The sequence below is a fragment of the Oryzias latipes genome, chromosome 24, assembly GCF_002234675.1.
Source record: "Oryzias latipes chromosome 24, ASM223467v1".
Lineage (NCBI taxonomy): Eukaryota > Metazoa > Chordata > Actinopteri > Beloniformes > Adrianichthyidae > Oryzias > Oryzias latipes.
The window spans coordinates 15,016,850-15,039,455 of NC_019882.2; the positions used below are offsets into that span (position 1 = coordinate 15,016,850).

General features: G+C 38.4%; 2 long non-coding RNA genes across 3 annotated transcripts in view; both read left to right on the forward strand.

Annotated features, from left to right (window-relative positions):
- Window positions 1-6,488, forward strand: part of LOC110017700 — a 48,503-nt gene extending 42,015 nt beyond the window's left edge. For both annotated transcript variants that reach the window (XR_002293187.1, XR_002293189.1), the window contains one exon: window positions 2,788-6,488. This is a non-coding gene — a long non-coding RNA (uncharacterized LOC110017700). The remainder of the gene's footprint in view (window positions 1-2,787) is intronic.
- A 295-nt stretch (window positions 6,489-6,783) lies between these two features.
- LOC110017738 lies at window positions 6,784-17,574 on the forward strand. The gene is made up of 3 exons (XR_002293235.2): window positions 6,784-12,884; window positions 14,603-14,663; window positions 17,249-17,574. It is a non-coding gene; the product is annotated as an uncharacterized LOC110017738 (long non-coding RNA).
- The last annotated feature ends 5,032 nt before the right edge of the window (window positions 17,575-22,606 follow it).

Consider the following 22,606-nt stretch of genomic DNA (forward strand, 5'->3'; position numbering starts at 1 on the left):
CTGCCAGAATTAGTCCTTTTGGAAGATTTATGAAGCAGTTTAGCCATTCTCAATACCACAGGAAAAACAGAGAATGTCACCAAGTTTTTGGGTGACTTGAAACTTAATAGTTGGGAATATATTCAATGAAATGTGTGCTTCAAGTACCAGCCGCTGTTTTGTTGTTGTTGTTTTGTGTTATTAGATATAAAGATGGATGAAAGTGCAAAATATCAATAGTGCCGAGGTTTGGAGAAGGAATGTCGCTACCCGACTCGGCTGTGATATCTAGTGGTTACAAGTGGGAATAACATTTATTAACCATTTGTGTAGGTGCGTTTGTTGGGCATAGAGCAGGGGTGCTCATTACGTCAAATCGCGATCGACCAGTCGATCTTTCTATCAACAAATTAAAATCCTCACCAAGAAGAACATGACTTGATTGACATGCAGAACGGCCAATCGAACATCCCCCTAATACATTTGTGTTTGCGTGTTTAGATACACTGATTGCAAATTCTGTCTGTCATCACAAAGTCGCTACTTGCCCCACGGCACGTCAAGTCCCCGGCAGAAGACCACTTCGGCCCACTGGAGTGTTTATTGTTTATTGATCGCCCCTTGTGCCTCCTCAATCTGGAGTCGCCGCTTCTGACCCAGCTATCCTGCTGCCGGCTAGCAGCTCCTGTAGCAAGCACTTCTCGAGCGCTGCCCAGGGAGCCAGCAGACAATTTCTCTCCCATCAATCTAAAAATTTGGCAGGAGACATTCATATAGTTATTTTGAATTTGATTTATGTCAGTTACTACTTTGGGCTTAAAAAACGTCTTTGTCCAAAATAGAATAGTTTATTACGGGCATCTTATTGTAAACTAGTATTCTGCTTAATATAGTTTTATTGAGGAACTTTTTTTTCCTGAAAACAAGTGAAATACAACTTTTTTCTTTTCTTAATGATCTTTTATCAAATCTAACTCTTTAAACCCAAGACTTGATGAGTCCCAGACATTTCACAAAGTGAAGCTGGAGTAAACTTGGCTGCAGAACTACTGCTTAAAAGATTGTCAAGCGTCAAAAAGTTTTGCATGTGTGAATGATCTTTGTAATTCCAGAAGGATTGATTTTAAATAGTTTAGAAATAGCCTTACAATCATTCTCATTTTTATAGGGTTTAACGACTGTTTCTCTTTGGCCATTGTTAATGTTTTCCCTTTTAGCAGTTTGCTAACACAAGGCTGAATGTTCCACATCAACAAACTGCCAATCCTTCTTTTTTTTAGAGTAAACTTGGATAGTCACGCAAAGCTTCTGCAGTGCATTTTCATTTTTCATTTGAGCTCTTTCGATTTCATATATATGTGTAGCTACAACGTGATGAACCACCTGAAAGTCTCTTTGAAACTGTGAACGAAGCATTGAGGGCAATTCCTACCACAACAATCACAGAAACCAATGAACTGGTTTACACTTCAGCAGCAGTGATCCTCAAGATGCTTGGATATAAGAGCAACCACGGGAGAAAACAAAACCCACCATGGAAGCAAAGGTTGGAGGCTAAAATCAAGGCAGCTCGCTGGGATGTGAGTCAGCTGACAGGCTCAAAGAGGAGCACTGAAAAAACAAGTACCTAAGAGATACAGACAAATCCCCATTACTGAAGCAAGGCTCCTGGCCGTGAGCAGCTACCTAAAGAGGTACACAAGAGACATTGAAGCAAGGCAGATAAAAAGGCTGTTTGCAACTAAACATGTGAAAGTGTACGCTCAGTGGCAGGGTCAAAACAGCAGAGCAGACTCACCAAGGCTGGAAACTGAATAGTACTGGAAAATTATAAGGGACAAAGAGACAGCATGTAACAGCAATGCCCAACAGCTGGTCTATCAGAGAAAAGAACATAGCAACCTCCCTGAATAGAATCCAGTAGCCATCACAGTGGCAGACATCCAAGAAAGAATCTCAGGTATGAAGAACTGGAGAAAGCATGGAATGTAAAGGTGACAGTGGTGCCTGTGGTAATTGAAGCACTCTTGGCGAGAGGGGCTTTTTTTATATACCGGGTATATATATATATATACTATTTCATTTATCAATAACTCTTTATAAAGTGTCTAAAATCCTTGGACAACTTGGACAGAACGTGCTACAGCATGACTCCTGTGGAAAACACAAACATGACTTAACAGTTTTCTGATTTATCAGACTCTTGTAGCTGATTCCTGCAGACATTACTTGCGTCTTTTCAATCAGCTCTCAATGTAACCATTGCCCACAAAAAACAAAGAAGAAAGAGGAGAATTATTGCCAACATGCACAGGAACAATAGCAAGAAATATTTGCAGATTCACCGTTTTGATGTGGTTAGACCATTCCTCCATGTCTCTTTCATGATGAGAGTAAATGAATGGGCAAATGACTCTGGGCTTGGCTCTGGATCATTGTATCACTCAGGAAATGTGTAATGCCTCTTAACTGCTGAACACAAACAGCAGAGTTCCGTAAATTAAGTCAATTACATAAACTGATCTAAAGAATAATTATTTTACACTCAAGGCACAATTAAATCCCAGCCAATATCATTAATTGCATTTATTAAATATATTAATTTTACTCTATTTTTTGGTTTGTCTTACAACATATTTTTTACACAAAAAGCTATATCTGCATCTGGTTTAAATGCCTGAAGAAACCTGAATATAAATCCCTGTGATATGGTGCCTCTGTCAGACTCCTCCCCCCTTCCTCTCCGCTTGGTTCCTGATTCAGCCCAGCTGCGACCACTTACCTCATCGTCTCTTCTGCCTTCATAAGGAACTCCAGGATCATCACTCCTCGCCAGTCCGTTGCCCCTGATGGAATCCATTGCCGCAAGTGGTCGCCTGAAGCTGTCTCAGCTGAAGAACCTTCCTCCTGACTTCACTCCTTGGTTACACCTCGAGCCTCTGCCGTTTCCTCTCTCCCCCCGGAACCTCCGCCGACGACAACTCACTCTGTAAGCCTGCGAAGGGATCCACCAGTGATGCCACCGAAGACTACCTTCCGTATTCTGGAAGCCACGTATCCTGCTCTCCCTCCATTGCAGACCTCCTTATCAAATCCTCTTACCTGCCACTCTCGTCCTCCTCTGTTTCTTCCGGGTTTCAGCGTTTGGGTCGAAAAGTGTTCTGTAGCCATGACACCCTGTTTGTAGATATGATTGAAGGGATTTAGATGTTTATTCAAAAGGAAGCAGACACTCACATTTATCCACAATATGTCTTTTTTCTCCTTGATTTTAACCCATTTTTTTCTTCACTCACTGGGCTTTGAAGCAAGTTTATAAAGAACATTATAAATGTTTTTGTTGAACAAGCCAACAAAATGAAGACTGGAATTGTTCTTGCTATACCACAAAACAGAAAAATGTATTTTTACATGGACCTTTCCTCTGCATAAAAACCAGGTTTAGAGCATTGTAGTTTTGAAAGGCACTTTGTGTGGTCAACAAGAATGAAGTTTATTCTCCCTTTTTGCATGGTTAAAAAGCACTTTTATACTTTCTAGATAGCCTCATCCAAGAAGAAAGCTGCAACAACACATCAGTAATGGCTGGTTTTCATAACCTCCTTGAAGAAGGCTGGACAGAAATGATCCACCACTTATTATTTATTTAGTTTCTGCCTAGAGGGAGCTAACACGGACCATTTCTTCACACCAGGATGACGAAAACGAAACAATGCCTAACAAACATGAAAGATATGTACAAAGGAAATATTTGACGGGTGAGAAAAAAATTCCACAGTGCTTGGGATGACTTCACAAAGCACAGCGAGGCCATTCTGAAAAGTCAGTGCTCCACCAAGTGTAAACACATTTTTAATAAAATATTTATACATTTTATGCAAGTTCATAAAATATTGACTTAGAGGAGACCTATTAAGCATTTTGTGTTTTTCAGTCAAATATTTTGTGTAATGTATTTATTATGAACATGGTTTAAAGGAATAAAGCAGAATAAAATCAGGCCTTTTTGGATTTTCAAGATATTTGTAAAGACAAGAATACCTTGTCTTTACGAAGAATACCTTAAAGGTATTCTTGTTTATATACATTTGACCAAAAAACAAGAATATTTTTAAGGGACATTTGTGTTTTTTGACAAAGCTAAATGCTGTGGTCAAAAAAAGGCTCATAAATTAAGTAAAAATATTTACCATTTTTTACTTACTTCACTTCTTTGAACTGAAAAACTGCTCCTCCACAGCCAGTGGCTACATATTTTCTTTTATAACACAAATGTCCTACAAAATAAATTCCCCCTATAGTTTGTGTTTATGTGCACATACTGTAGATGATGCCATATGAAGGTAAGCCAATTGAAAGACAGTCACACATTGATAAGTCGAAAGAAATTAAAACACACTGGGGGGGAAAGTGAAAAGATAAAAAAAAGATTGGCTCATGGTTAAGATGACTTTTTTTAAAGTAACACAGTATTAATGCTGATAGAAGTTATATTGTATTAACACCAGATTGCTTTAACAGCATGATATGGCTTTATTATTAGTTGTTTCCTAGGAGCAGTCAGGGTCACTCTATCATCCCAGAAAGAAAATTAAAGCCAGTCCAAGGAAATATTATTGAGCAAAAGTAAAAGCCTTTGCGTATTGATTATGTATTAAATCCCCGGTAAAACCCCTCAAATGGCAACAAAATCATTAACTAACGGTAATCTTTAACGTTTTCTCTGCCTCCAACAACAGTGAAACCACAAACCCGTCCATACATTTAGAACATTCCAGAGCAGCATAGTAGTTTTTGGCTTCCCCTCAGCCATCAGCTACACACAAAAGCCTCCAAATTAGTTTTGACAAAGCAAATTGTTGTAGAGAACACAAATTTGGCGCATGATTACACATTTATTATCCATTGCATGTTTTGTGGGAAACAAACAGACTTCTGTCATTTAAGAGAGCCAAATAGTCAATGGTGTGCTGTGAAATTTGAGCAGCACTGGTTAAATGCACATTTCCCTTCTGCTAAGGTATGTGTTTGTTGTGTTTCAACTATACCCTATAATGGAAACCAGTTTCAATGTCTATAGGGAACATGTATCTAATTATCAAGATTATCTCCAACTGTCAAACAAGTAATATTATTCTTAGTTTTTAAGTAACTACCATACCTCTTTAAAAGGATGTAATTTAATTTCCAGCAGGGCCCCATTCCTCTGAGGAACACTCTGTTCGGAGCGGATTCACCACAATCCCACCTCTGCACGAAGAGATAGACCATTTTCCCAACCCTAAATGCTACATGGGAAGCCCAGGGCCCCCAGACATGAAACTTTTACTATGTCCCAAACCCTCCGATTAATGCAGACTATATACAACATAAATATTCTTGAGTGCATTTTTTAAGCAGTCAGTTGGGATTTGGCTGAAAGCTGTCATGATTTTCATTAACCTTCAGGTTACTGTTGGGATTCAACCATATCATGAAAATGAAGTAAGAACTTTAAACCCCTGCATGGGACAAAAGATAACTGTGCTTTTAATTTCACATTACATGAGCTGGATCAACACAAAACAGGGGTTTTAGATTATGTAAAACTTAAACTGATAAAGAAAGAGGTTAAAATGTCATATTTCTGGAGAAAATCTATTTTACTTCATGATTATTGGTCAATTGGACACCTCCCAGAGGACAGCTCCTGGGGTCTTTGATTTGATCAGCACTCATGGTGATTGCAGTCTGGCAGAGGTCCCACGAAAATGTTTTCAGGACCAACTTCACGTTTGGTACATGCTCAGGTTCTGTGGTTTTAGTGGAATTAACACCTGGGCTGACACCTTTCTCTGGAGAATTGAACAAACTGCAGTTAGTTAGTTGTTGTCTCATCAGATCCATAGAAACTAAATGCAGTTGTTTTCTTTTACAGCTCTTTTTCAAAAACAATGTTGATTTTAGCAGGACGGCTTTAGCACGCTCTAGTACAGTCAGATTTTTCAAGACTTCATTTAATTTTATTTATTTCATATAGCAAAGTTGCTGATTTACTTTACTCTTTACTTTATCGTAAAAGCATTCCTGATGGTCTTTAATTATGGCCATTGAAACCTTCCAGAAAGTTTTTGCTGCTGTACAGCATTCACTTATTCAGCTAAAATTGGTTCTCAATGCTGACAAGACAAAACTAATGTTGTTTTCAAACTCAAAGAAGGTCCCTAAAACCATTCCAATGGTGTCCAACTTGGATGGAAATGTCATAGAGTTGGTTCATGAGTACAAGTACCTTGGTGTCTGGATTGATGACTCCCTCACCTTTAAACCTCACACAGAAAAACTTGTAAAAAAAAAAACAAAAAAAAACTCAAACTTAAACTTGGCTTTTTCTTCCTTAATAATTTGTGTTTTTCTTTTGAAGTACAAAAGAGTCTTGTTTTAATTTTAAGTTACTGTAAAATGTTGTGAAACATCAAGACTTTACATTTTTGTTTTTTCATGCTGCTGGCCATTAAAACAGTAAAAAACAAAAAAAAAGCTATTGTTTTGGATGCAAAGCTGGTTTGTGGCTAATCCGGAACCCTCTCTTTTTCTTCGGCAAAGCATGGCTCTTCAGCGAACATTGACAATCATTTTGTCAGTGAAGTCAGATGTGATTCAGGCTGTGCATGTTTCTAATTCTAACTTCTCAAAGAAGCAGCTCTGGGATTTGGATGTCTTTTTGTTTCACTGTCAAATTTAGACTACACAAATCAATAAAAAAAAGTCTCTGTTTTAACATTTGATGTTTTCTCTTATCTGTTTTCAAAAAAACACAAAGCTAAAATGATTTAAGGTTTTTTTGTTTGTTTAGTTCCCACCGAATTCAGTTTTTTCCACTGAGATTGTAGCCTTAGTATTGCTCATAAAAGCCGCCACACAGAAGTCTACAACCACCTCTTTGGTCTTTTTGATGTTTGGCATCAGGTTGTGGCTTCTCCATCAGACCGCCAGCCCTTTTGCTTCCTTCCTACGTGCCGAGTCATCGCTGTAAGAGATTAAGCCAAGCACTTTGGCGTCGCCTGCAAATTTAATGATGTGATTACCGGAGTAAGACGGGATGCAGTCATGTGTGTAAAGGTTGTACAGAAGTAGACGGAGTGCACATCCTTGAGGAGCACTGATGCAAAGAATTAAAATAGGTGAGATGCATTTGCAGAGTCTGACAAACTGTGCAGTTGTTCAGGAAGTTAGATCCAGTTGCATATGGTGAGACTAAGAGCTAAAGCCCCTGCATTCTCTGAATAGGTTCATTTGACAGGATTATGTAGTAATAAGCTTAAAACTGAAACTCTTTTTGTATTTTAAAAAAAGTGAAACAGTTTCATATGGAATAAAAAATCTCAATTACCTGTGAAAAACCTTCAAATTGTTCAGATCCTCACATGAACCTCCCATTTTCTTCTTTCCTTTTTAGTGTATCATCTCTGGACTTTCCCATTTCTTGGCATGCAAGCTGTCAGAAAGCCTTTCCATGCTTTTCTGTAAGTAGACATCACTGTAAAGGGAAGACAAGTGCAAACGTCTTCAGAACTGCAGCCTTTTCTAACTTCCTGCAGCATGTGAACTAACTCTTCTTCTGGATGATAGCAGAATGGACTCTTAAAAATGTGGCCCATTGTGTTTGAAATACCGTATATCTGTTTCACATTACACTGCACCTCCCAAGGTTTACCCTCGCAACTTGTTGAGGTTACAGATCCAATAATCCGAGCCAGATCTTTGCTGAGGAAGCTTCTTGAGAGGTAGGATTGAAAGATCAAGTTAGTGATAAAAAAAAACAATATTGCCGATTATTGACATGCAACAATGAACCAAGCTGTGTACTCTGAAATTACCTAAGAGTCCAAATGATTTGTTTTAATGTGTTTGATCCATAATTTTTTTATTATTTGGGTTTGATGCAGGAATTCTTCACTTTCAGCTTTAGAAGATCTACCACGAGGCCTCCCTTTGGTGGAACATCCCTGTAATACTCCACCAGGTAGATGTAGTCTTCCCAAAAGTTATCTCTGCTACCTCTGATTCCCCAAAGACCATGCAGGCTTTCATCTGAGTTCCTCCCTGATGACTAAACCTTGCACTGTGTTTCTAAAGGGACCCCCAGCTGTTCTGGGAAAAATGTACATTTTCTCTGCCTGTATCCCTGACCTGAACCGTTCTTTCACAGCCAATACCCCCCAAGGATGGTTTTGAAAGAGAAGCAAGTCCCATTCACTTTTTTTCCAACTTTCCTCAAAAATGAACTCATGTCAAAGACAAATTTAATCTTTATGTCGTGAGTTCCCATTCATGACAACTGAAAAAGAAGATTTTTTTTGTTTAAAAAGCTGTTCAGATTTTATTAGAGCCGTAACTTCTGCTTGATAGTGGGGTGTTTGCTGTTTTGATTGGCAGGTGGGTGGACCAGTGGGTAAACTTAAAATTTTTTTTTTTATTCTTTCCTATTTAGTCACTCATTTTCCAATCTGTGGGGAGATGGGTGGAGTAACCTCCAGTCCATCTGGTCACACCAGTTGGCACTTCACTTTTTAATCCATTTACAATCCTGTGGGCGACGTTAGAGTCCTTTTGTGCAATTATTATTTGTTCCTTGTTAATATAAAAGTAGGAATATAGACTGAAAGACAAATTGAGGATTTTTCTTTCTTTCAAATTCAGCACTTCTGAAGACACTGCACTGATCTATTGGCCATTCTCATGCAACAGATTTTTAAGCTCCTCCACCCAGGAAGGTGAGTTACTTCTGACCTGTCCTGTAATACCCAAAGTAAATTGATCAACCAACTTGAAAAAACAAGAACCAGGAAGTAATCTGAGTTTTGGTTTGGCTGTAACAAGCAGGATATCGTCTGCAAAAGAAACAACAGAACTAACCTTTACTTTATAATCAGTTGTGAATTTGAAAACGAAAGTTTATCTTCCTAAACTTCAAGATGACCCTTTTAGCAGGAGCAATAGAATTCTATGTCAAGGCACCAAGGCTGAGTGAGTGAAAAATCTCTCTGACAGGTAACCCTTTACACCCTTAACACTCTTTCTTTACACTCTTGAGTAACTCTTTAAGCTTTTACACAATTAACATAATTCCAGAGGATTCTAAAATGGAGAAAAGTAACCTTGCATTTCGATTTAACAATTTGTAGTAGTGATTCAAAGTAGTGTATTTATATATCAGTGTATATCAGTTGATTCTGTCATGAAGAAAAGCGACTGTGCTTCAGTACAAAGCCAATATGCAAAGCCGCTTTTTTAGAAATGGCTAATTTACAGTTGATCGCGTAAACAGTCGAAGAGCTACAGTATGTCAAAGGCCTGTGGTATTTAGGTGTAGCCAGCGACATCTCAGATTTTTAAGGGTTAACTAACTAAAACAGACAAGAAACGTCTGTGCAAAGCACTGCAATTGATTACTGCGAGAGAATCTGCCATAAAAAAAGAATCTGACCAACACAGATGGAAAAACAGAAGATGAAGGTGTCAACATGTATTTCCAGCACCAAACCACCCTCTGCCAACCTCACCTCAGAGCAGAAACATCTGTAAAAAACAGACCATTTTATCTCCATCCTACCTGCAGATATAGAAAGATGTACAGTTGTCTTGAACATTTCTTTGCTGCACAAAGATTTCCATAATTTTGCGCAACATAACCAAAACACTTAAAAAAGGGAGCCCGGGTACCCCAGGAGAAAACATCCCATGTTTGGATAAATTCTCAAAAATCCACAAGGGAGGAGCACTCCTAGGACCAATTGTGAGCAGCCTAAACTTGGTCCTCTACAATGAGGCCAAACACCACATGATCTTTTTATCTTTGTTGGTAAGAAACACAATAAACCACATCCACAACACCCGGGACACAGAAATGTAACTTTTTTTTGCCACCCCTCTGAGGCCGTCTGCACAATAATAATCTGAAGGAGAGGTTACTCGGATGAGCAGCGAGATGTCTTCCACATCAGTGTTTCCCAAACGGGGTCCTCGAGGCACAAACTCCTGCAATTTTTCAATGCAGCCTCCCTCAAACACACCTGCCTTTCATAACTATCATTGTCAGGATACTGTAGAACCTGACGATGAGCTATATCAGGGCACCTGTTCTTGATCAAACTTTAAAGTCCAGTTGACCTGAAGGACAGAATCCAGAGATGACACAACATGGGTGACTGTGTGTCTCCTTAGACATTCATTCGCTTTTTGTGAATACCTTTGCGTGACACAGATGTGCTAACTCTTTTCAAAGTTGCTATAAATTTGTGATTGATTGAAAATTGTCCCAATTTTGGGGATGAGTGGTAAAGGAGCTCTGTTGGTGACCAAGACACTAAAAGCCCATAAAAAAGGCAAGACAGCTCTCCTTAACGTATAGCAGATGGAGCAATCGCTGCAAATCGAATTCCTCACTCATCATGGAAAACTCACGATACACATAGCATTTAATCCAGACCATAATGATTTCCGCTGTGAATTGTTTTTCGCACTTTTTTAAGCAAACTTGAAACAGCATTTAAAACTACAGTTTCAAGTTACACAAAAATTGGCCTAAGATAGTTCTTTATACTGATAAAGCCCCTTGGATGAGTAGCAAACGGTTTTAGGAAGGTAGATTTTTAGACTCAACTTCAAGACAACTGGATGAATGAGAACCGTCACCGAGATAAAAGAGAATGCATGCAAAAATATGAACAGGTTACATTACATAAATCACAGTTTCTCCCATTTTTTTGCTTGGGGTCTTACGTTCACTAGAATGCTGTTTGGTGTAGTTTTGCTGAAAAGTCTGAAAAGCCTTACACAGGATTTTTGTTTATATGTATTTGACATATGCTATCGGTAAAACGTACAGAGAATTCTTGTGAAAAACCGTCAAGACTGAATCCCATCACTCAGCAGCTGTGGAGTCGAAACCATGAAATTGCACATGGGTAGGAAGCATGAGGGACTGAGCTCTTTTATGTTTTGTTTTTTTCTTTCGTGCGACCATGTAGGGACGCTCTTACAAGCGGGTGTTTATCGAACATAAAAAGGCTCCGATTAGCTGAGTGCTTGTGTTTGTTCTCATGGCCTGTCTCAGGTTTTTGTTGCTGTTCGCTCTCGTCTTTCATCTGGTTCTTTCTCTCCATCATCACACCCATAAAGGTCCCCCGTGAAGACATCATTGTGCTCACCACAACAGAGAAAACATCCCACATTTGTAAATGGGCTGCTGCCAGTTGGACAGGTTTTTCTTAAACTGGGAGTTCAGCAGGGAAGGGGGAGAAAGTCTTCCTTTTTGAGTTCAAAATGACAGCACATAGGGGATGAAGACAAAAATGACTGTGTTTATTTGTATGCTTCTTTCTAACTGATGTAGTCCCTAAACGCAAATTATGAAAGAGTTTACAGTTCACCACAGGATCATGCAGGGACAAACTAAAAGGAACATGTGCAATCTGCTTGCTACATCGTAATTTGATTTGTAAATTGCGCAAATATAAGATATGAAAACATCCCGACACCCTAAGGACCTCTGTTATCATCAACATGGCTCCCGTAAACCGTAAGGGATTTTTCTAAATCAAAACACTAATGTTTTCCAGGTATCTTTCTTGGATAGTACTCTGTGGTCAGATTTTTTGTTATGGTAGCCAACTCCTTTTTGTTTTTTTAACCAAACCTGTTTGAGATTAGGATTTACAAGGCTACAGATGCTTTCACACCTGTTTATTGAGAGTTTGTTTTCACAGATAATCTGTTGTATTTTGGGCAGAAAATAAAAGTCCACTGAACTGTGGACCAAAGGATGGTCCCTCTGGAGACAAGAGTATACTCTGGTACAGTTCAGCAAAAATGTAAATGTTGATTTGTTCTTTAACAGACTTAAGACAAGAAGAATGTGCATTTTTAGTACACAACAGAACGCCATTTATCTCTTCGTGTTTTCCTTCTTCCTGGTTGTTTTTGGCTAAAGCAATACCACCCTAAAGCAAGGTTCACACCAAACACCAGTTTTAACGATAAAACACAATCAGTGGTCATGTGGTGTGTTTTGGTGGTTTGGCAGCAGTGCATTTCAAGCATTGCGACGTAATGTTTCCAGAGTTCAAATATCTGAACTCTGTCAAAGAGTTTGTGTCATGTCAACCAAACGGCTTTTGCGGCATGTGTCGTGTTGGTGATGTCATCAGCTAGTGGAGTCCAAAACCAACATGGAGGAGAATCTGGTTATTGCTGTTTGTTCACCTCTTGAACGTAATGATATTTTTCTTATTTGCATGGAGACAATAATAAAAATGATCCTCTTCTTTTATTCAGATTTTGTGGAACTTCAAAATAAATAAATCTGATCTCTCAACATCATCCGTGTCTGCCATACTTTGACTGAGATACACAGACATTCAGTGCTTCCATGAGTGATGAGGCCACACACTTAGTTTAGACAGTTGCTCCTCGCACATCCATCAAGAACATCAAGTTTTTAATACATCTTTGGATAAGTGTCAAGCAGCAAATTTGTCTAAAGAGAGGCGACAGACATGAATTGTACATGTGAATCGTGTTTAGTGTGAACGCCGCACAAGACCGATACGACTGTAATCTAACCAAATCTTCAACTCTATTGTGAAAGCTTCCTAAATATTTTAAACTACTCTTACAAGGTTTGAACAAAAAATGTTTTCTGTCTAATTTTGCAGTTGGACTGCCCTGCACATGACTGAAAATGCTTCACACATTTTTTTTCTGTTCGGCTCACCCTTAAACAGATCAAACCGTGTGAAAACATCACACAGCTACAACAGCTTCTTTTTTAAGCGATTTTTCCTCAAACAAGACACTGTATCAAGACCAAGAAGAAAAAACAGCTACAGTCCTGCTGCTGGTCCCCTAACTATCATATGCAGGTAAGTGCCGTCATTCCATGAAATGTACCGACAACCTTTTTATTATTCCCATTTTCCAGAGCCTTGTTTTGTGTCACTTACCCCCGATTATCTTCACTTCCCCTCTTTGATCTGCTTACATGGTCTATTTGCATCTACACTGGAGCTGAACAACAGCAGAGTTAATATTGAACTGTACCAAGACCCCTTTTATGTCACACATAGTTCAAGTGAGTTATCTAACATGACAAAGAAAGCAGACAATCTTAGAAAATAAACTCTGGTGTAGAGCAAAGATGTTTGCAAATACATCATAAGCTGGTTAGTTGTGGTTTTGATTGCTTTCTCTCCAATGAGATCCAAACACTAGGGATCATCAATCATATTACGTAATATTTTCTTTAAAAGCAATTATTGTAAAACTCGTGTAAGAACCAGAACCCTTTGTTGTACCTTTCCAATTTTTCACACAGACTATCTTCTAATTTTGTTGGTGTGGAGGGCTCACTCGCCTTGCAGCAGGGAGGTCTTGGTTTGAGTCCTTTCTGTACATTTTCCCAGCCTCTTCTCTAAGTGAAAACTTAACAAGACTGGAGATACGAAATAGATCATTGGAAGTAAATCTGATGGATGGGTGGTGACAAAGAACCAATTGCACGCATGTCAATTTTGTCTTTTGAACCAGAAGTGGATCCCCGTGAACAATCCGACCCTTAAACATGTGGTATAAAAGCTTGATCCGTTTAATAAATCCAAACCATCTGGTGAACAGTTTGGAAATTTTCAATGTCTAGATGCCAAGCTTGTCCACAACATTTGGAAGTGTTATGATCAAAAGTAAAACATGAGCATACAAAGCTGGAGTTAGCAACAAACAATCCCCTAATGATCATCTATTGAAGGCTATCCAACGTATACAAGCTCTGTCTCCAATTTAGGCGAAAATTGAGCAATATGAGTTTACTCCACGCAGTGTTAGGGGAAAAACAGTTTGTTACATTTGGTTCATGGTTTGGCAGAAAAGTGCACATCCCAGCCCCCTCTTTTATAAACCATATTGCACTGTCATGCTAAACTGGGAGTCTGAAAAGGAGAAAACACACATAAACTTTGGATTTTATTTTTGTTCTCCAGATTTAAACGTTTTTTTTTTTTTTAAGAGATTGAGGTATGCCATAATAATAAACTTAACTTTTTTAATTGTCTGAGTGTTCCCCCCTCCGGCAGAACTGACTAGTCCCCACAATCTGGTCATGTAAACATCATAGGCACCTATGATTCACATTGAAAGTACAACAAATTCCAAAAGATTACAGGGTGGAAGAAATCTTGCAAACAGCAATGTAAGTTGAATCTCTGCTGTCCAGAAGCCACCTAAGATCTCATACAGCTGCAGCATAAACATTTATGCACCCATGCTGCTTTCAGTCAAAAATGATTCAATACATTACGGAAAAGCTACAAAAAATATTTTAAAAAAAAAGATAAGAGAGAGAAGAGATCAGATAAAAAGTTTGAAAAAATGAAGGAAACACTTAGCTTTTTGTACTGTCTTCCAAAAGCTCTTCCACAGAACCATCTGAAAGCAGCTCCACCTCCAATTATCTCATGGATACTTGTGATCAAATATATAATCATAACCTTCCCACATACATTGATTGGACATTCTGTAGAGTCCAAACACATACCTCTGAAATTTTACTTTGAAATAACTTGTTTTTTAATTTTTTTACTTACAGATGAATGAAGAATAAAACCAATCCCAATGTGTGCAAAGCAAAAAAGACTGCCCCCGAAATGGTAAGAAACTCCATTTTAAAAATTGGGATTCTTTTTTAAATTTACTTTTATGAGGAGGAAATTCCAATTGTGAACCTTTAGACGTGTAGAGCACTTCCATTCATTTACTTTTTTACACTTTTATCACTTGCATTATTTCTTCAACTGTCTTGCTGTCAGTCTTTTTGAAGAGTAATAGCTACATTGCAGTGAATTTTTTTAAAAATTGTATTCAACGTTGATTTATCATAATGTAAATATAAGTTGTGAGATGGCTGAGACTCAGGGTCTCTTTCCCACATGTGTTATTGTCACACCGTTTTACCACAGAACTGAATCATATCATTTTTTATATTACAAGACTAAAAAAAGAAGTTGCAAACGCCGCAACAGACAAAACTTGTTGCCCTTTTGCATCCGTCAGACTGCAGATTAGTGTTACCTGAATGCAGATAAATACAGACTCCAGATAATCATTTTTCTAGGGAAACTATCATGTGTTCAAAATCCAGCCAGACTATGATAAAACATATTAACGTGTGACAACGTTAAAACCAGGACTATTTCACCAGCTAAAAAAAACACAGATTCTCTTTTAAATGTGTTTATTTAATGTGAGCGGAAAGAATTAAACACGAGTGTCCTTCCACTCAATGACAAAACAGCACTTGGAAAGAGGAGCTCTTCCTCCCAACCGTTCCCCGTCCTGTGTTTGCCAGGCCTGGAATGTTACTGGAGAGTTTGTCTTGTGTTTGACTGCCCAGTCCTTACACATACAAGTGAATGGGATATGGAAGGACTTCAGATTTGCCTCCTTTCAGCGTCCAGTCTTTTGTAGGATCATGTCTCTTTGTTGGACTGAATGTTTCCTCATTAAGCCTTATGTAAAAAGACTGGAGAAACTCTTGAATGAACGCAGTTGAGGTAAACTGGATTCAGAAAGCTGCATTAAAAAAAGCCAATGTGAAGTTGTTTTCATAAAAGACCCCCAACTGGGATAGAGAGACAGAGTAAGGGTCTCAAGTCATGTTCCCTGACTTGTCTCTAAAAGAGGCTAAGGGAGTGAAATTAGAAAGTGCATGGAGCATTTGCTGTTCTCTTGTTGATCTTTTGTTGTTTTCCTCAGTGCTAAATGGTTTGCAGGTCAGCAGTGCAGAAAAGGTGAGAAAGCAGAGTGTCAGTAAACCACACCTTCACCTAATAATCACCAGTGCCCCCTGCTGGGCTTCTCCTGTCTACAGTTTATCCTAATTTTATGCATAAAAAAAAGAAAAAATGTATGCCAATGAAAGAGAAAAACTGGCCTGATCTAGTGTCACAGTGAGCTGCACCCCAGGTGTGTTTCATATCAATAAAAGAACAAACTTTTTTTTATTTAAAAAAATATATATATCAGCTCTTAAAATGCAACACGTGCCATTATGCGTTGCAGTTTCTAGTGCATCATCTGAGGTTTTCTTGAAATGAATTGTGATGTCACATGGTTTGATAGAGGCATGCTTTTTGATGATAAGAAACAGATCCTTACAATGTGCCGTCTGATTTCAAAATGGAGTTTGATCTGAATTTCGTGCCCATGCTAAGAGTGAAAGGCAGATGCTTAAAAACCCCACTGAGATAAGAATGCATGTGAGGAAATGTGCAGTGGTGAAAAAGGAGGCTGTGCACACCAGACTTTGTAGACTAGAGTTTTGCAAACCGTGAGCATTTAATAACTCACATGCACATGGTGGACAAAACGCTTGTCAGACAGGGAATAGGCCAAAAGCCAGGAAGTTTAGGCAAGAAATTTCAAGTTATGACAGGAAATGTACTCAGAAATCGGATGTTTTACAAGAGAAATAAAGAAGCCAGAATTGAGATAAGTTTTAGAGACCTATTTTTGTTGCTCCTTTGGGGTCTTCTGTCAGTTTTAAGACCTTCATTTTGGTTGTTTTGCAGTTTTGTTTCTCCTTTTGTTTTTTAGATGGGAAAACTCCACTTTGAAAAGCAAAATTCCGTTTTTGTTGAGAGAATAAAACTTAGTAACTCAATTTTATGAATGAGTAGAGTTCTTAAGTTTTTGCTGTAATTAATCTAATAACCCAAGATGTGAGGAGTAGTGAAAAGCATAAATTACTGCTGGACTTTTATACCCTTAAGAAAGTGTAAAAGGTTGACCCTCCATGACACACTAATTCGGGTCTCCCTGTGATGGAGAGGCACACCGTCCAGAGTGTGCTCCGCTTTTTCTACACCGTGGTTGGGATAGGCTCCAGTAACTCTGTTACTCCAAAAAGGGATTGAGCAGATATAGAAGATGGATGAATGGATGGATCAATTCAGGCTTGCCTTAGAATAACCAGGGCAGGGCTGCCTATCCCCCCTGCTTAGATTGATACATCATTTTCTATTATTGTCATTATTATTTCCACCATATGTGCCATGGATACAACATTCTATTAACATATTTGAATTAAACTTAATAACAATAAAAATTAGTTGTTCATAGCCTGCTATAAGTTAGAACCTGGGGAAAGTATGGTGCACTGGGGTTCTTTCATCTACTTCTCCTCTCTTGGTACAGTGCGATTCATGTGATGTCCCTCTTTTCCACTCCCCTCCAGGGGAGCGGGAGTAAGTCAAGATTCCATTTGGCTCGTCTGTGCTCCTGTACTTGACCGTGGACCTCACCTCTGGCTCGTCTCGTGCCCCAGCTGTCTCCAGGTTCCATCCGGAAGAAGCCCATTTGCTACACCATTCAAACATGTAGTTGTAGAGTTAGATGGGGTAAATCTTCTTTAACAGTCCTTGTACATCGCCTGTCCATCCTGGAAAATGATGCCTCCATCATGTGGACATACCTGAGGTTTCTTCTTTGTGTTTCCTTACCGAGAAGGAAGCTCTAAGGGCAGGGATGCCCAGTTTAGCTTAGTCTGTTTAGTTAAGCAATCAGCTGCTGTGCTTTATAACTGATTTTATGTTTTGTACAATTTGTTAAGCCAGTTGAGACAACTGTGTTGTAATATTAGGCTACATAAATGAAATAAAATTGAACTGTTTTGAAAAAAAACACAAAAAGGGAGATACAGTAGAAATGTCAGCAATGCTTTTCTTGAAACTGTCTTTACTAATCGTGTTATTTTTTTAAAGAGACACATTTGGTGTGAAACGAACCATGTTTGACCTACATGCCAATACTTTAAACATTAGACTTAAAAAGAAAGCTGAAGTATGAAAAAAATACAAGTTTTCTTTGCCTAAAAACTAAAATCTGATGTTTCCAAACAACCTCTTGCCAAAATGTCCCGGTAATCCAGTATTTTTTCTGTCTGTAGAGGGTTCAACTTCTTTGTCATATTCGACCATTCTTTATTGATTGTTTTTGTTTTGGTAACATTGGAAACAGAACTTAATTAGACAACAATCAAAAACCTGTAAATGTAACAATGCTGCTCAAGTGCATCTGAAGGATGTTAAACAGTAATATGAAAAATAGGGAGGTCTTTGAAGAGCACCTAGAAATCTAAACTAGTGGTTTAAAAACTGACATTTTTGGCCTTTTTAGGTTTGAATCATTTTTTTAAAAGGGGAGTTTTCTTCATGTCAAAAACTTTCACAATGTTGACTCTCCACAGTGAAAAATGATCCTAAAGGACTGCAAGTGTGTCAGAATCCCAGACCGAAGGGGCCTGGAGCATCTGCACATGTTTAGTGGCGGATCAAACCAAGCTGGTGAACGAAAGAAGCAGAGAACATACAGTGGCTTAACGCATCAGGTATTTATTTGGGTCAGTGGAGGCTATGAAGTGTAAAACAGTGTGATTTATGTTTGTCAGGTGAGCACCACCAACATAAGCAGACGGTACATAGCTTCATCTCTGTGTGATGGAAAGCATTTTTAGTACAGTTTTAGTTTGATTATGTGGTTGTTTTGTAAAATGAACAAGATGTGTTGTTTCTCATGACACGCAGTGGTCACCTGGAAAGTGTCTGCCCACTTGTAGATGGCCTCATGTAAAAAGCAACCTCGGTTAACTGGAAACCATCTGTTCCATGTGAAAATGCAATTAGAGGTTTCATGGCAACATGCACAAAGGAGAAGTTATGAGGCAGTGAGAAGACTCATCTGAGCAGAAATGGCATCAATAAAATCTGCTCAGTTTGAGACAGCTCAGAGTTTCTTTAAACAATGAGAAATTTGTTTTTATCTAGACTTTTTATGGTTTGCGTGGGTCTGATCATGCGGTAATATTGTGACATAATTTTAAACCTACACTATATAGAACTGCAGGCACATTGGATTATTATTATTTTTTTTAATTGGCCAGTTGTGTCTTCGTTTCCCTCTTGTCTTTCTTGTCTCAACCAATCTCTGTGCTGTTGGCTGCGGGGTCCCGCTCAGAAGGTCGGACAAACACAACCCCTTTTGTCAGGACCTGGGGGTGCAGCATCCCTTTCAAACTGAAAAGTAAAAAAGACAGAGAAAAAAAGACGAAGATTGTTTTCCAGCAAGAGTCAATGAGCTGTTGTGAAATCGGCAATGCAACTTGCATTAAAACTGTAACATATATTCATTTGTATGGGAAAGGCAGATGCAGAGCCGCATATGCGTGAGAGAGAAGATGGAAGCCAGCTCTCTCAGCAGGCTAAGAGGAGAAAAAAATGGGGGATAAGTCTCTTCAAACACTAGTGAATTTGCTGAAGAAGCCAGTGCTGTTAAGCACGTACGCTCCAGAGAAGTACGGAAAAGGTAGCGTGTGAAAAGGCTGAGTAACAGATGAAGCGAGAGGTCTGGGCAACTTGATACTTGGATGCATAAAGTTTCATATCAGTTGCAGAAACCAACATCTGTTGGAGAGTCCATTTAGACCTACATCCCCATTTCAAGGTCCCTTGGTTTCTGTTTTCAAACATTTCCTTTGACGTTTCTCTTTTTTTCTTGTCTCGTTTGTCAGTGAAAAAGTGTCTTAAACCCAACTCCTTGAAGCCGGATGATTGTGTTCAGTTGACTTCCTTGGATGGAACAGGCCTCACAAGTTAATCACCCAAGAAAAGCCTCTTAGTGACAGCTATGCCTTAATTGCATACCAGAAAGCACCCATCAGTTTGAATGCAGCAAATCCACAGATTGCTCCTACATGGGAATGAAGCTTCTTTCAAACTTTAGAATTTCTCTGAAAAACAAGAACACAACTAAACACGAGGCATATTTTCTTTGATACATTTGGCATTTGAGAAATTTTGATTCGAGGAACCGAGTTAAATTTTGCTGTTTTGATCCCACGGCCCTCTCACGGTCCCTCCAGGGGCCCTTCAGCACCCACCAAAACACTAAAAGCAAAACAAACGGACCAGTGTGACAGCATAAAGGGAATGCCGCAGGGTGGGTTTGATTTGTTTTTGTGTGATGTGACCATGCCCACTCATCTTCACCAGGCTCTCATCTCATCTGCTTGTTCCACGCTGCGTTTTAGCAGTTTATCCAGAAAAGTAGGGGTGAAAAACGCTAACCTTTTCCACACAGCAGTAACTTCCCACCATGACATCAAACCAACATTGCTTCAGGGTCCCTCATTGTGAAAATGTCAGACATGCTCTTTTCATCTGAGGGAAATCCTATCTGATTTACTCTCCCCCATCTTCCTCGGCTGAGGCGCCTGTTTGTACAAGGCCATGTTTCATTTGAATATCAAAGAGTGTGAGGAGGTGGCCAGACGCTTTAAGTGACATTTTTTGGGCTTCTTTTGAGGAATGTGACTGCTTAAGTGTCCTAGACTGACGAATCTGATCACTGCTTCAATACAGTCTTTGTGATGGCAGCCCAACAATAATCTCTATTTACCTATTCTGTGCTCTGCGGAAAGAGTGGACACAGATTTGCATCACAGCATGCTAGCCTTGGGTTCCGCAGCGTTGATGGCACTTTAGAAATTGCTCACATTTTTGGCCTATGAAACCAAAGAACTTAAATGAGCCTTCTGCTCGCAACAACCCCTAAAAAAAATCCAGCTTTAAACCAGCCTCAAATATGTTACTTTCAAGTAAAAGTTACTTTAATTTTCTTTGCTACTAATCAAAATGCACGATATCTTCTTCTGAAGCTTTACACACATGCTGAACACTTTAACTTCCTCATAAAAACTTTAAAGGCAGATTTTTTTGAAGTTTTGTTGGCACATTGTTGTTTGGCTTGGCACAACTTGGAATGACTGCACCTGCTAGCAATGTGCAAAAGAAAGGGGAAGCAATTTAAAAACATACACTCTTGAGAATTTTTGGCTCAAGCAGCATTTTCTTAAAGCCAATAGAAAATCGTGCCTCTGTATATTAAATAACATTTCCCCCATTGTTAACAAAAGCCAAAATTAATTCTGTTGTCACCAGAACAACTGGAGGATTTCATTCTTGTGTTCTTAAAGTTAGATGTCATTGTGAAAACTTTGCAGGTAAGCTTCTTTGAAAGGATTCAGGCATTGAGCAGTCTTATAGTGACATCATGAGATTCCTACATGGTCTAAATTTGCAAATGACTTTCTAACAATTCATAACAATGTTTTGGTTCTTACCCAATGAAAGCCTGGCGCCAACATTTGGACGTGAGATCCAATCAGACCTGTTTAGATGATGTGCAGTAAAACTCTGAATGTTTTATGTGAGTTTTAAAGACAATAGGTTTGGGAATTTTGGTTGTTTTTCATAATTATTGAATAAAGAAAAAAAAATATACACAGATACATGTGAAAAACAAAGAAAGACATTATCAAAAGGTGTAAAAACACAAAAATAAATATAAAAAAAGAGGTCAACCAAAAGTTTTCATTGCTGATGTGAAAGAACACATTTTTGTGTTGGGAGACTTCCTGTTCCCATCATTCATTATTACAATCACTGCTGGATTTAAAATTAGGTTAAGGTTAAGTTTCTTTTTTTCTTAAAATGAACTGAGCATAATTATATAAAGAGAAAGGGTCACTTTTGAGGTTTACTTTCAAATACCGATGTTTAAATGTAAGCAACTAATTTTTGAATTTCTTAGTTTCCAAAGTTACTTCAAGGAAGGTTTCAGGTTCAAATCCAGAATGGTGTATTTCTGCCTTGTTGTTATAGCATTCAGAACTATGCCACTAGGTTCAATATCTGAAAATATTAAAACAATTCGGAGTTGAAGTTGAAATGGTAAGTTAATTTAAATATTTTTTACTATAGATATACATTCTTACTGACTTAATACTGCTCTGTGTATAATTGGCTTCACACACACTTAAAGAACACAAGCTGTCTTGAACAGATACTTAGTTGGATGGTTTTGTACAGAGCTGCAGTGATTGAGTTCAGGATCATTACCTACGTCTGCCTCTTTTATTCTTCTCGCACTTTTTTACTGGATACACTTGAGAATAACAGAGAAAGTGGGGTTATTCATTGAAACTGTGCTGAGTCTTCCCGTCTGCAGAGACATGAGGACTTGAGTCGCCGTCTTAGATTTAAGTCACATACAATGTGACACAAGTACAGAATTGAAAATTGAGGTTTTGGGCTTTTGAATTTAAAAGTATCTTGCTGACCAAATTTTTGCAAATTTTAAAAGAAATTTACAAGTTTTGTGATCATGTGACTGAATAAGGAACTATGAGACTTAAATTTGACCCCTGATTATAAGACTTTGGACTTATTTTCAACTCTAGATCAGAGACTAAAAGTTAAGTTTCTTTTTTCTTTAACTTGAAAGTCCAGTTCACACACAGAATTGTTTGCATTAGCATTACTAATTGTTTTACATCTAAGTTGATACATTTTTTGACACAATAATTGTGTTTGTGCATTTGGTAAAAAAAGTCAATATCTGTTGTAACTCTTTGTTGTTTAACCTGACTTATTTAATCACAACCACAAAGTACATATCTGTAATTTAGGTTAAACTTTACTTATATTGATTATATTTGTAATCATTTTTTGTTGGACCAGACAGAAAAGAAGAGGAG